This window comes from Octodon degus, unplaced genomic scaffold (assembly GCF_000260255.1).
Source record: "Octodon degus isolate 3935 unplaced genomic scaffold, OctDeg1.0 scaffold00016, whole genome shotgun sequence".
Taxonomy (NCBI): Eukaryota; Metazoa; Chordata; class Mammalia; order Rodentia; family Octodontidae; genus Octodon; species Octodon degus.
The window spans coordinates 12388161-12403877 of NW_004524592.1; the positions used below are offsets into that span (position 1 = coordinate 12388161).

Sequence of the window (15717 nt, forward strand, 5' to 3'; positions counted from 1 at the left end):
ATTGAGATACCATCTCACCCCAGAAAGAATGGCTAAGATAAAGAAATCACCCAACAACAAATGTTGGAGAGGCTGTGGGGAAAAAGGAACCCTTGTCCACTGCTGGTGGGAATGTAGAACGGTGCAACCATTATGGAAATCAGTGTGGAGTCTCCTTAGAAAAGTTGGACTGGAAATCCCCTTTAAACCAGCTATTCCTGTACTGAGAAGTTTCTCAGAGGATCTGAAAACATCATATCATAGTGATATATGTGTGCTTATGTTTATAGCAGCACAATTTGTGATAGAGAAATCTTGGAAACAACCAAGATGCCCATTACCTGAGGAATGATTGAAGATGTGGTATTTTTACACAAGGAGTATTATTCAGCTATTAAAAATGATAAACTCGAAGCCTTTATATTGAAGTGGATGCCACTTGAACATATACTCATAAGTGAAATAAACCAGACACACGTGTAAATATCATATATTTTCCCTAGTATAAGAACTCAAAAGAAGAAATACAAAAAGAAAAGATACAATACAAGTAAAAGGAAAGCAAGATCTGAAGGACTAACTAACCAAGAGAGGAAAAGGAGAAGAGCTAGGAAACATGACAATGTCAAGCCATACATTTATATGTAGAAGATGGGCAAGGCAATGATCCTGAGAATCTTCACAAGATTTTTGAATCTAGCAGTTAATTGGAAATATTCTCACCCTGACTAACTATATATACTGATACCTGTGAACGAAGCTACTGCAGTGCAGATGATAATTTGTAATAGTAGTTTCATGCTTGGAGTGCCTGTCATTCTGGCCTTCTGAATATGGGGTGCTTGTCATGACATGCCAGTTGCTGCTATGATGTCTCTCGGGTAGATGGTTGTTCAAAAAGTAGGGGATGTGAATGAAAGTAAGAGACAGGAAAAGGAATATTGTGGGACTGTCCTGCTTCAAGGTTGTATATGGTGAGATTTTTGGACTTATGTGTAAACATAAGAAGTATATAATTCTTTATGCCTATTTTTAAAATACATTCTGATTTTTAAATTTGTTTTTATCATATTCTGTGGGGACTTAAAGTTCAACATTCAATACTTGAGGAAAAATGTGTGTTCCATATTATGCTTAAGATGTTTGATATGCAGATAGATAATGAGGTTAAGCTTAACAGCCTAAGTTGTATGGTAATAACAATGAACTTGTCTTCTGGATGGTTAACTACCTAAGTTGATAGACCAAAATTTGAGAAAAAGGAGGGCTGCAAGGAAAGCCAACATTTTGGCCCTAGCCTTCTAAGGTCAATTAAGACTCAGGACATATGAGAACTTGTACTGTAATGTTGTGTAACTCAGTAGTGTCCTAATTTTTCTGATCAAGGAGATTATTGGGCCAAAGAGGACAGTGATCGATGATGTAGAGTGTACCTAAGGAGAGTCACATGGAGAGAAAAAATTCTCTCAGGCTTTCACAGTGAGCACATTGGCCAAGCAATGGCTGTGACTCATCCGCATGGCTGACACTGACAAAGGTTCTACAATCTGAGGTACAGGATCTCAGGATCATCCTGAGTGGATTTCACTGACCTTATCAGATCCAAAAGCTATAACTCTTGTTGCTTAGGTCCTGCTTTACCTTGGTCTTAAACATCCAGCAGAACAGTATGAAAACAAAATATAAGAAGTAAAGCCATGCTCTTATGTTGAGCTGTGAGGGACTCAGATCAACAATTTCTGACATTGCCAGTCAAGTGGAAGACCCAATACTATTATGGGCTACTGGATTCTTTTAGAATATTTTACACACCTATAATATTCAAATAACGGAGCTTAACAAAAAAGGGTATACAGATAAATGTCCATTTTGTATCTGCATGTTCAAATTGGTTAGGACAGATATATAGTTACATTCTCTTAATGAATAGAGTGATTTGTTCTAATGGTGTTTGTTAATAGGATATCATGTCTGCATCATGTACAGCAATTAACCACTAGGCAGAATGTATGCAATGTGTTAATTATTGAAACTGTCGTACCAATTTGATTTGAAACTGTCTCATTGCTATTTGTTTATCAATAAAATTATGGAAAGAAAAGATAATGAAATAGTCCCTGCTACACTTTATATAAAACCTGGGAATTTAGACTTTTATACTCAAATAGGCCATCTCCCAGAAATAGAAGTAAGTTTAAAACACCATTATAAACTCAGCATAATTTATTTTTTTTCACACATTTTTAGATACTATTTCCAGAAAAATAATCATGGAAGGATTCGGAGAGATGGCTCAGTGGAATAAGCGATTCCCTGGCAAGCGCAAGGGCCTGAGTTCAATCCCTGGTTCCGAAAAAAAAAAAAAAAAAAAAAAAAAAAAAAAAATTCATGGAAGTATTTCAGCAAATCATGGAAAGGCACAAATCGCACAAAAACAAAAATCACTTTAACAGGTTATTGAGTGACAATAGCCAATGATATTAATGAGTCTAGTTAATGATCAATTTGTAAAAATGATAAACTCGAATCATGCACAAACTAACAAGAAGCATGAGAATATTAACAAGTAAGTATATAGTGACATCCACGTGCAGGCATACTGAGACTATAGATAACAAAATTTAATTTAAAAGTACTATATGTATGTGTATGTGCATTTCTGGATATATACATATAGACATATGTGATAAACCATTAAGTGAAAATATTTATTTCAAATGACTTGAAGTCATAACACTTTTTTTTTTTTTGTATTTAGTACACTGTCTACAGGATCTCACTACACAGATCAGACTCATAGTGATTCTCCTGTTTCAGCCTCCCAAGATCTGTGACTATAGGAGCCCACTACCATGCCCAGTCTCAGTCAGACCAATGGGGATCAAACTCAATCCCTGCATCTGCCTAAGCAGGCACTTTAATCCGCTGTGCTATCTAGCCATAGCAAATCATAACACTTTCTGATGTATCTTTTTTTGCTTGTAGAGCTTATTTTAAAATTAAAAATTGCAATATAAATCAAGTGAACAATCATGTTGAAGCTAATAAAAATTAAGACTTCTACAGTTGAAAAGAAGCAGTTAGGGGGGTCTGCGAGATAGCTCATTGGACTAAAGCGCCTGCTGAGCCAAGCTTAGGGAAGTGCAGGGATTACAGTTCAATCCCTGGTACCACATGCTGTGCCAGCTCCACCCCACAGAGTCCTGTAGTAGTAGTGCACACCTGTAATCCCACACCTGGTCTGGCTGAAAATAGGAGAATCACTATGAGTTTGAACTGCATAGTGAGACCGTGTAACAACCAAATACATTTCAAAAAAAGAAGCAATTAGAAAAGTCAAACAAATTAAATTGTGAATGCTAAAACCAAATTATAGATATTGATTTGACCTTAAGGTTTTATGTACTTACTCAACATTTTATCCATGTACTCATATATTTCTAAATATAATCTGAAAATGACATACTCTCAGGAATATGTACATACATATGGCTAGACATAGTCTTCACTACCATTTTCCAGACTTAGGAAGCAAACTGGTGGGCAAGACAGTTATAAAGTGACATAAAGAAAATCTTGTTCTAGAAAGAAAAGACATGTGTTAATGTGCTATGTGAAGCACCTAGAAAGTAGTCTGAAGGGTCTCCCACTCAACAAAGTCAGTTCTGCCTCATGTTTTTTTTCCCCATAATTTTATTGATAAACAAATAGCAATGAGACAGTTTCAAATCAAATTGGTGGGACAGTTTCAATAATTCACACATTGCATACATTCTTCCTAGTGGTTAACTGCTGTACAAGATTCTGCCTCATGTATTATACTATGAAAAATCTATTCCAAAGTTCTTCAGTATGAAATGATAGAATAAAATCTATAATAAAATATTCAAATACATAGTTTTAAAACAAGAGGAAACTTCATCAATCCAGTACTAGTAAGAAATAAAATCAAACATCAGTAACCACAATAATTTTTTAAAGATTTGACTACCCTAAGCACAAACTATTAGATGACTTTTGAATATACCGCATCTATATGCCCTTTTTACAGGACATATGCCTATAGTTACAGCCCACTATAGAATGAAAACAAAGGGGCTGAAAAACACAAGAAAAAGTCTAACTAACCAAGCTGATGGTGGCAAATTTATCAGATAAAATAATTTCAGTTAAAAACATTATAAATAAAGAAATTTCTAACTACAATAAGATTTCACAAAAAGGTAACATTTATGAGCTGAAGACAACTCAGCCTACATAAAACAAAAGCATCACAAAATTTGAAGAATTTGGCATAATAATAGCAATACTAGGAAGTTTTAGTACATTTCTATCACAAATTGGTAGAGCAAACAAACAATAATGTATAAATGGGTTTATAGAGTATTTGTAAATAATGTCTAAGCTGGATGTAAGAGAAAACAGGTGAAAATTATATGTTCATTTTACAGCTGAATATTTATAAAAATTAATCATATACTAAATCAGAAAATATTACACATGTTCCAAAAAAAGCAGCATTATGTCTTTTTCCATGTGTGAATTATGTAATTAGCTGAGCAATAGGTCCAGAGTTATATATTGAGACTTTAAAACATCTTACTAAAGAATTCATAAGTAAAGAGAACATATAAACAGTAGAAATCAAGCATATAGGAATGAATGATGACCATATGTGCAACAAAACTTATGAGGGCATCTATAGAAGCTGTAGTCTCATTAGAAACAAACATGATTTAAGTGCATTTATTTAAAACAGAGGCTGAGGTTGTAGTTCAATAGTGGAGTGCTTGTCTAACAGGCAAAGGGGCTTGTTTTGATTTCTACCACCAAACCACATAAGAAAAAAAATAAAAACAAATAACAAAACCATTGAAAATAAGTGAGTTAAATATAACAAGCTACAAAAAGAGAAAAAAAAAACCCAAAAAACACACAGAATTAGGAATAAATAACATCAGTGCATAACTTAATAAAATAGAAAAGAACAAATGGAGAAAGCATCACTGAAATAAAAAGGTGTTTCTTTGAAGACAATTGTTAAAACTAATAATTTAGGCAGAAACTAAGATTGATCAAGGAGAAAGCTGATAAATATACACCAGTTAATACTCCTGGGATAGGGAGAAAACGGACCTATTCATAAAGTAGAGATGATTTTCAAATCTCATGCCTATACCAGTAAATTTGAACAGCTAGTATAGATAAGTAAAGGACATTTTAGAAATCAGCAACATACCAAAATTTACTCATACAAATCTTAACAAAATGTAAAAATTCACACAGAGAAACTCTGGTGACTGTAGAGGGTGTTGGGTCCACTCCATCTTGCTTCTCTTCTGTAGGAGCCCAGTTTGCTAAGGTGAGCAACACCCTTCCACCTGTCTACTGCGGGAGGGTCACAGAGTGAGCTACAAGCCATTTCCAACTTATTTCAGTGTAGTTTTGCTACTTGAAAGAGATAAAAAGAAAGTGAAAATAAAAGTTATTTAAATGAGGTATTTGCAAAACTCAAAGAAAATGCTGGTAAATGAAAAACAGTCACAATTCCTTTCTTCACTATGAATTCACAAGGGATTTGACTGATGATTTTCCAACATGCTAAACTGATTTTTTAAATTTTTTATATTTTTTACAGTTTCAAAACTGATTAATAGGAGAGTTTCAATAATTAATACATTGCATATTGTTGTCTTCATAGTGTTTATTTATAGTACAAGATGCAGACATGATATCCTGTCCAAAAACTACTAGTGCAAATCTTTTTTCTCATTGAATGAAGAGAAAGTAGCTGTATATCTATCTTAACTATTCTGCATATACAGATATAAAATCATCCTTCCTTTGTATCCCCCTTTTTTGTTTAGTCCTGTCAGAGATGGGTTTTCTGATCAAGGAGATTATGGGGCCTCAGAAAAGTGATTGACGATGTAGAGTGTTCTTAGGGAGAGGCACCTGGAGAGAAAACATTCTCTCAGGCTTTCAGGGAACAAATTGGTCAAGCAATGGCCGTGACTCACCCACATGGCTGATACTGACAAAGGATCTACAAAGTGCGGTACAGGGTTTCAGGGTAAATTCTGAGGGGATTTGACTGATCTTGTCAGATACAAAAGTTACATTTCTTGTTATATAGGTCTTGCTTTATCTTGGTCTTAACCATCCAGCAGAAAAGTATAAAAGGGAGGTATAAAAAGTAAAACCATATTAATAGGCTGAGTTGATCAAAGGCTCAAGTCAACAACTTCTGACATTGCTAAACTGATTTTTATGACTACCAGTAAGAATGTCGAGTAGTCACATTTCAATTATACCATGTTTCTTATTTTACAGATGAAGAAACTGCACCTGATATTTAAATAGCTTTTCAAGGGCCACACAGTTCTGACCTTAATGTTAGATCAGAAAAGTTTAACCAAGTTAGAGCCTGCTCCTGCTGACACTCACCATTCTTGACTTAAGACAGAAGTAATGAGAACTATCTGCAGTTTAGAGCTCTCTGCTTTACTGGCTTCCTCAGTAGTCCTCTGTGACTGTCAGAGTGCTGGAAACCTTCAGGAATAAAGGGACCCAACTTAACTGCTCTTGCAAAAACAATCTCTTCACACTTGATGCTAACCATGCTGCCTAGTGCAAGACTTCTGCCAGGGGAAGAAACGTTCAGGGAATAGGTTGCACTGTTCCAATATAATCAGACTAAGATTAGTGCCTCAGCCAAACTGAGAACAGAAAAACTATGCACACAATTTTGGGGAGAGACTATCTGTTCTTATATTTGGTCAATGTCAGTTAGTTACTTGAGACATGTTAACTTCTCCAGAACTAATGGAGTCTGTGACCTAAATTATTGCATCTGTGGCTTATCTAAAATGTAACTGCTAGCTATCTCGGTGGTCTAGGTGCCTGCCTGGCAAGTGTAAGGAACTGGATTTGATCCCTGGTACCACATGCTACACTGGCTCTGAAACTGGGCATGGTGGTGTATACCTGTAATCCCAGCACTGGAGAGGCTGAGAGTCTGAGCAGCATGGCAAGATCTTGTACCAAATAAAAGAATAAATAAAATATTTTTAAAAATTAAGAACAAAAATAAAATATAACTGCTTTTTCAAAGGAGCTGGTTTGTCTTTTTGTTGTTGTTGTTGTTAAATTGTCCGCATTTTCAATGTAGCTGATGATGGCGTGATGTACTAATGGGGAATGAGTAAAAGACATACATATATATCATTTTAAGGTATCATTATTGTCATGTAAAATAATACTATTGAAAAAAAAGTCCTTTGTGCTGCATCCCCTCTTTCCTTTTCAACAGTGTTTTTTTCCTTTTTGTTTTTAACTACTTCACAAGGTCTGCAGAAAGTTACAGTTAATTTATTTTTCACAACTCCAGAGTGTTTATTAATTTATCAAATATAGAGTGATATTTTTACTTTTCCTGCATCATCTTTGAATAAATTTATGAAGATGATGCTTTAAAGGGTTTTTGCCTTCTCTGCACAATGCTAAAACAGCTCGAACTGGCTCCTGGCACCAATGCAGCTCACCTCCATGGCCCAGGTCCAGCCACTCTTGATAACCTAATATCAAACCATGCTCTTAATGCACTGGGTATTTTGTAGGGAATGTGAAGATGTGGATGTTACAGGCACTACTTCTCAAAGACTCTGATTGAACAGACTGGGCTGTGGTTCAGTAATTGGCATTTTTGCAAACTCCTCAGGAAGTTTCTGAAGCAAGTGGTCTTTTGATGATTCTCTGAGAAGCAGTGTACTGAATATTCTACTTTGGGCAGAAAGACTTTGCTCTCTCACAGGTCTTATACATCCTTGTCTCAATGAATATCTTTATTGAACTCTATGTGATAACCCTTCGCTGAAGGTCCATATCAGATTTTTTCTTCTCCTTGAAGCTCCCTGGCCACCATGCTCTTTGAGCACGTCTCTGAGTTCACAGCTTTCATTACCATTTTCGATGATTGTTCCCTGGCTTTGTTTCAGAATACATTGCCTATGGGAATGTCTGTCCAGTCCTTCCCCTGCTGAGAACTGCTCTTCTTCCACTGGAGCCATATATCAAATATCTACGGACTACTTCTCTCATCCCCACTGCCACAGGTGATTTCAAATGGCATGGCTTGGATAAAGTGGGCAATGTGGGCCAGCCACACTTCTTCCTCAGAGCCTACGACAATAATTACCTTTTTTTAGAGAAGAAGACCAGAGTTGCCAGCAGCTATTCTTGCTGCTCCTCTGCTGCAGTCTGGTCTGCAGATAAACAAGATAAAATCTGTGGAACAGCAAAGCAGAGGCAATAATCTGTCTCTCTGAGTTCAGTTCTTTTGGGAGCCTAGTTACTTATTTCATTTTCCAAAATATGGATTTAAATATTCTCTTTTTATAAATTATAATGTCTCTTAGTATATTCTTTGAGTAAAGAGTGATTATATTCATCACGGGGAGTTAGCATATGTACACACCACATCTTAATTCTTCTCTCCTTCCTTCAATATTCTTCTATGGGATTATATGAACCAGCATTTTGTTTTATTTTAATTTATTTATTTATTTACTTACTTATTTATTTATTTTGGTGGAACCAGGGATTGAACTCAGGTCCTTGTGCTTGCCAGGGAAGCACTTATTCTACTGAGCCATCTCCCTGGACCCGGATGAACCAGCATTTTAACCCCCCTCCCCAAATAAAGCCATTTATTTTTATTGAGCTCCTGTAGATTGCACTTCTGCCACTTGAAATTAAAAAAGCTCGTAGGGCCATGCAGATAGCCCAGCAGACTAAGTGCCTGCTTAGGCAAATGCTATGACCCAGGTTCAATAACTGGCACCACATGCTGCACTGGCCCCACCCCATGAGCAAATGAGCCAGCCACTGAGACTAGGCATAGTGGCACAAGCCTATAATCCCAGTGTTGGGAAGGCTGAAAACAGGAGGATCACTATGAGTCTGGGCTGTGTAGTAAGTCCTGTACCAAATACATAAAAAATGATTTAAAAAAAAAAGAGCTCTTAAATTGCCATTAGCTAACCCAGTGTGTTTTCTTCAATGTGATTTTAAGTCCCATAAAGGTTGTTTTCACTGCTTTGCCTGTACTTTCCTTTTCAACCAATAGCAAAATAGTTTTTATATTACTTCCTTCCATTGAATTCATTCATATATAGCCATTAATTAATTAGCCAGGCATGGTGGTTCATGCTTGTAATACTAGAATTCAGAGACTGAGAGAGAATGATCAATAGTTTGAGGCTGGCCTCAGGTATATCATGAGACCTTATCTCAAACAAAAACAGGATCATCAATGATTTATCACAACTTGGTAACAATTGTTTTTATTTGAAAACACCTCATCTTTGCTTATAATGTGATTTTAAATTTTATAAGTCAGTTGGTATATTCATCTGCCTGTCTACCTAAACATGAAACAGGAATTATTCTGTGTATCCCTTATATGTTATACCCACTCTCCAAGAGGTGAAAACAAACAATTTGCAGCTGCAACTTATACCTTTATGATTAAGCAATTTGACCTTGTTTGTCGTCCACAAGCCTCATACATATGGAAGTAACTGGTCCTCACTTCACAGGGTTGGTATCAAGACTAGATTGAATAATATACTTAAAGCACGTAGAGCAAGGACAGCCTCCAAGAAAGTACAGATGTGAATATTTTCTAATTATTAATCAGTCTCCCAGTTTTCAAGGACAAAGGAATCTTGCTGCAATTTAGATCATTTAGCACCTCTTCCCTGAACTGTAGCAAACTTTCAAGTATTTTCCCTATTTATATCCACTGGACCTTGCAAAGTTGAAGCAGGAGCCTTTTCTTTAAAACCCTTGAATAGTGTTGCATCCATTGTGAAAATCAAACTCCTATATGTGATATATATGATCAGTGCTTTGCTTCCTCTTCTCTAGTATTCCCCTAGCAAAACCAGACTATTTATAATTCATTGGGGAAAATTCTGCTATGTCTCATATTTCTGTTGTGAGTTTTGTAAACTTCTGGCTAAAATTTCTGCTTTTTATCATATTTGGCCTGGTTGCTCCTATGCACTTTTTCAGACAATATTTCTGAAGAACTTTCACCTCCAGAGATTTCAAATTTACCTTCTTGTTTTCTATAGATCTTCCTTGATCACAGGGAAGCCATTGTACCTGGTGTACAACACTGTAATTTCCATCTATATCTCCATTCTCCTCAGTGGATGAGGGAGAGAGATCCATAAACAAGAGCTCCATGGGTCAGACCTATATCTCCATCTTTCAATTGCAGCACAAATATGGCATTTGGAACAAAGTTAAGATCCAATAACTTCATTAAAGTAACAAAGTTCCACTGAATGGAACATATTTTCTCAAATTCTCTTAGTTCATATCTTCATATGAAGAGTATTAAAAACACAGGAAAAGTCATACTTTGACTTTAAATGGTCACTTTTGTATATTTTGCCATTATTATCCAGAATTATAGAATTACTAATCATTAAGGGGAAAACATTAAAATGTTGCTGGACAAACATGATTCCATTCCCATTCTCACTTTTTTTAAAATGAAAGAATCTGGAAAATGTCTCAGAAGGACAGAGTTTGAACTATATTAAGAATTCAGAAATCACAATACTCTTGTTATTGTGTTTGCTGTTTTATTCTATTATATATTATACATAGAAAGTTAAAATACAAATAAATTTTATGCTGTATGGATGTAAAGATCATTTGTTTTTTAAGGTGAATTATGTATTACCTTTCAAAGGCTTTATTTAAATATTACCTTTAAAATGTTGTGAGATAGTACAGTGCTCTAAGCGCTTGCTTAGCAAGCACCAGGATCTGGGTTCAAGCCCCAGTACCACGTGCCCATGCTGAGCTGGCCACCAAAACCAGGAATGGTGGTACCTGCCTGTAATCCCATACTGGGGAGGCCAAGATAGGGGATCACTATGAGTCTGAGCTGCATCATAGTCTGAGCTGTGAGACCCTGTACCAAATAAATAAATAAATAAAAGCTGTTTTAAAGAAAATTGAATTGTCTTACCTAAAAACTGTCAGTGTGTTTGAATCTGATGATTGATTCATTTTTTTCCTTTTTTATCTATTGCTTCTTTAACTGTCATTCATAAGTCCAGTGAGCCAAACAGTTATTAATACTAGTCACATGCTAACTTGAGCTATGAAAATAAAAGTAATACAGCAGTACTGTTCCACTCTAGGAGGAACGAAGGAGTCACATGAACCAACGTAAAACATGCATGTTCCCATGTGCATGATAGAAGTCTGAATCGCCCACATTTGAATGGGGCAGGGGCAGGAACAGAAGAAGTACAGAGATAGAGTTGGAGCCATCTGTGAAGAGCATGCATGCCCAAGTCAGGGAACAACTGTGTGAGAGGAGGGCACTGATACTGCATTCTTTATATGACTCAAATCAGTCACCAGACACTCTGGGAATGTATGAAATACTGCTTCTCAAAATTGCATATTTTCGGGGCCAGGGAGATAGCTCAGTAGAATAAGTGCTTCCCTGGCAAGTGCAAAGGCCTGAGTTCAATCCCCAGTTCTACAAAACAAACAAACAAACAAACAACAACAAACAAAAACTGCATATTTTCACCACAATTTCAGCAAATATAGTATACATTACTTTTCAAAATATTACTTAAAAGGTGTCACTTTTCTAGCTGGGAGGAAGATTTCTGAAAGAAAAATTGAAAAGCTGATGGTATCATTATAATAAATGAGAAGACAAGGGAAGAAGGTGACCTCTGGACAAAGGAAGCAGGGTGAGCAAATCGGGGAAGTATAAGGGAGCAAAGTGCTTCCAGAATGCTTCAGGGGATGACAAAGAGTGTGTCCAAACCATCTGAAATCACCCTGTGGCTTAATAATCTCAGCTTTCCTTTTTCAAAATTGTCAACTTACACAAAACATTTGCAAGGAAAAGAACCATTTCAAATCAAAAAAGAAGGGAAGAAGGGAGAGAAAGGGCCAGTATGGGGTCAGGAACATGATAAAATATATGATCTACAATACTACACTTGATCTTGGCCAAAAGGCCGAGAAGTGATACATGATCTACGTTAAACTCCACAAAATATGTGAAATTGAGGTGGTGACAAGGCTGAGTTGGGGAAATGACTAAAGTATGATACATGCAGGTGTAATCTGTGAGAATGAAACCTCTTCATCTGTATAGTCAGAATGCACTAATAAAACATATGATAAATAGAACAACAGTATGAAAAAAAGATCAAGAAGAAAAGACAATGATAAGAAAAGGAAAGAAAGAAAGGTAGAAAAAGATGGGCAACAATGAAAAGAACAGAAGCCATGCTAGATCCACTGACTTTTTCCAATACTGCCTTAAGACCTGATCTCAGAGTGGTATATTTTTATTTTCAAATGAATACAATGCACAAAGAGCTCTACAAGCAAAAGACACTGGACATGCATTTAATGCTTAAATTTGGAATCAATATTTTCCTGTGTGTTTAGTGCCTCCCTTAAGTTAAAACTAAACCAGATAAAATTCAGTTTTTAAAGATCACTCTCAGAATTATGTCTACTGCCTATTCTAGTATACTGCCCTTTCCTCCATGTGTGCTACAAATCCAATGCAATTATTTATTTAAAACATACCCACAGTGCTTACTATGGATACAAAAAAATTTTTACAAATAGACATTCATTTATTTTTCAAGACAACCTTTGAAGTAAGCACTATCATCATTTTGAACATGAAAAGTAAGATTAAAAGGAGTGAAATACTGGATAAAAATCGACCAGCTTTTGAGTGGAAGGACTAGGTTTGAACCAGGCCATCTAACATATATACTCTTTTTTTTCTTTAACACACATACTCTTAACTACTCAATCTTGCTGCCTTTCTCAGTTCTCGGCTCACACTACTGCTTTACTACCTTGGGAAACAATAACCTTAGGTAACTATGAGCATGCAAATAGAGAATGAATCTCCCAGCTGAATTTCCCTGGTCATTTATTATGGTCAGTTTTTCCTCTATCCCGCCCATCTAGTATAGGCCTTCCAGAAAGACCTGCTGGCTATCTGTTTCTCTGCTATGTTGCCATGTTCCCAGAAAAGAACCTTTCTCACCAACAACATATGGGGCATACTAAGGCAATAGATCCTAACAGTGATGTCTGATGCACAATTCCATGAAACCAAGCTCCAATTTCAAAAATTCCTTTAGTTTTACAACTCAAACAATGTCTTTCTAGTTCCCAGGATAGAACCAGGAATGGTTTCTCCATAGATGACCACAATGGTAATATATTTTGTTTCCTGGATTCATATTTTGACGTTAAGAAGTTAAAATTAAAAGCTATGGCTATCTCTAGCTTTTGTATGCTTGCATGTTAATTTAAATCATTTCCCATTAATTATATTTAACACACCTTAGAAATTTAGCAATTATAAAGGACCTTCAATTATCAACATTCATTATCACTATTATTAACATATATTAAATACCCACAGTCTACTAAATGCTGTACTCAAGATAAAATGCATTAACCTTGCAAACCCACTGTGACCAAGATAGAAGACAATCTTCTTTCAGAGGGAGAACAAAATTATACTTGCCTAACATGACAAAGAGCCAATGGATGAATTAGGATAAAAGTTATCTTAACCACTAGACAAATAGATAGAGTCAGTATACAGATATGCTGCTTTAGGTACATCTGAATCTATTTTTTTCCATGAAAGTATGGGGAAATAAATGAGAATGTCTGCATCAAATTCTATTGTGGTAGCAAGATTTCCTCCATTGTAGAAGTATCTGAATTGTTTAAGCAATCACTGAGACAACTCTGCAATGTAAGCTTTGGTCTCAAGTGCACAATGCCATTTTTGATGGAAAAGTATAGTATAATGTATAATGATGAGGTAAATCTGTTTTTGAGATCAGGATCATAAACAGGTTGTGGGGGAAGTTTCCAAGGTTGCCCACCCATTTAAATGATGCCAATCCTGAAGAATACCGTCATTCCAAGGCTAATGTTTGATCTGAATGGTGCAAAGAGCCTATATAGTAGACACATTATATTAAGACACATTTGAGGTTAAATCTCCATACTTCTACTTATAAGGTATATATTTTAAAGAAAATGAGTTAATTTGTCTGAGCCTGAGCATCTTTACATCTTCATCTGTAAGCAAAGGTACTACAGCTGCACCTGCAAATTCTTAGAAAATGAAGTAACATAGTTGAGAATGCAGATATTCCCCAAATTATAGTGGTTCAGATTAGGACTTATCTACTATAGTGGTGCAAAGGAAATAGTTCAACAGCAACCTCTTAATTTTGGTCTTTTCCTAGGTTTAGTATGATAGTGTCTTGAGATGAAGGGTGGTGCAGCATGCTTCATCCCTGTCATGCAAGGAATCATGAGGAGGGGAAAAATAAGGCTTACAGTACACTGTGTTTCCAGTACCTTATGGATACATATATTCAATATAGTACATGAGATATTCCTATGAAGCTTAAAACATTCAAAATCTTTTCCTTAACTTTGAAAAACATATAGCTTGTTATTATTATCTATAGTCATTCTAATATTCAAAAGGGTGCCAGTATTATTTAATCATGTCTAACTAACTATATAGCAGTGTTAATTTATCAACCTTTTCCTAGCTGCACCTCCTTTTGCTATCTTCTGCTTGGAAAACCACCCTTACACTCTCAACTTCAATGAGATCCATTTCTTTTATTTCCTTATTAGTGAGATCAATAAGATTTGTTTGCTTATACCTAGCTCATTTGACTGAACATAAGAACCTCCATGTGTATCTATGTTGTAACAAATGAAAGGATTTCATCCTTTTCATGGCTGGACAATATTCCATTGTATATATGAGCCATACTTTCTTTATCCAATCAGCAGTTTAGTGACATTTAGGCTGTTGCCATTTCTTAGTTCTTATGAGTAACACTGCAATAAACATGAATACAAATGTCGCACCATACTGATTTCATTTCCTTTGTATATTACTGGATCATACAATAGTTTTATTTTTATTTTTTTGAGGAATCACATTACTGTTTTCCATAATGACTGTACCAATTTTCATTTCTACCAACAATGGGGAATTCTTCCTTTCATCTTCATATCATCCTGGCACTTGTATCTTTCTGATAACAGTCACTGAAACTGGAGTGAGGTGAACTCATTGTGGCTTTGGTTTGTACTTCTGTACACATTAGTTATGTCAAATGTAACTACTGCTTTCATACATCTTTGGTCATCTGCATATCTTGTGAGAAATTCTGTTTGGATCTATTGCTAATTTTTCAACCAATTTGGTTTGTTTTTTCACTATTGACTTATATTCCTTTATATTCTTAACAGCAACCCCTTATCTGACATAAAATTTGCTATTATTTTCCCCTACTATAACTTATCTCTTCACTCTGTTGGTTGAGTTCTTTGCTGTGCAGAAGTTTTTTCAGTCTGATGTTATTCCTTTGTCTAGTGTTGCCTTTGTGGCCTATGGGTTGGCTATTCCAATGTTCTAAACATTTTTATGATTTATTTTAGAAGTTTTGGGGCTGGGGAGATAACTCAGAGGCCGGGGAGATAACTCAGTAAAATAAGCCCTTGCCTAGCAAGCACAAGGGCCTGAATTTAATCCCTAGTTCTGCCAGAAAGAAAGAAAGACAAAAAGAAAGAAAGAAAGAAAGAAAGAAAGAAAGAAAGAAAGAA

At 35.7% G+C, this 15717-nt stretch overlaps 1 protein-coding gene and 1 pseudogene across 1 annotated transcript in view; both read right to left on the reverse strand.

The window, feature by feature from the left end:
* Nucleotides 1-15717, reverse strand: part of Pard3b (par-3 family cell polarity regulator beta) — a 1028738-nt gene that overhangs the window by 612329 nt on the left and 400692 nt on the right. The window lies entirely within an intron of this gene.
* LOC111815445 lies at nt 11985-12059 on the reverse strand (annotated as a pseudogene).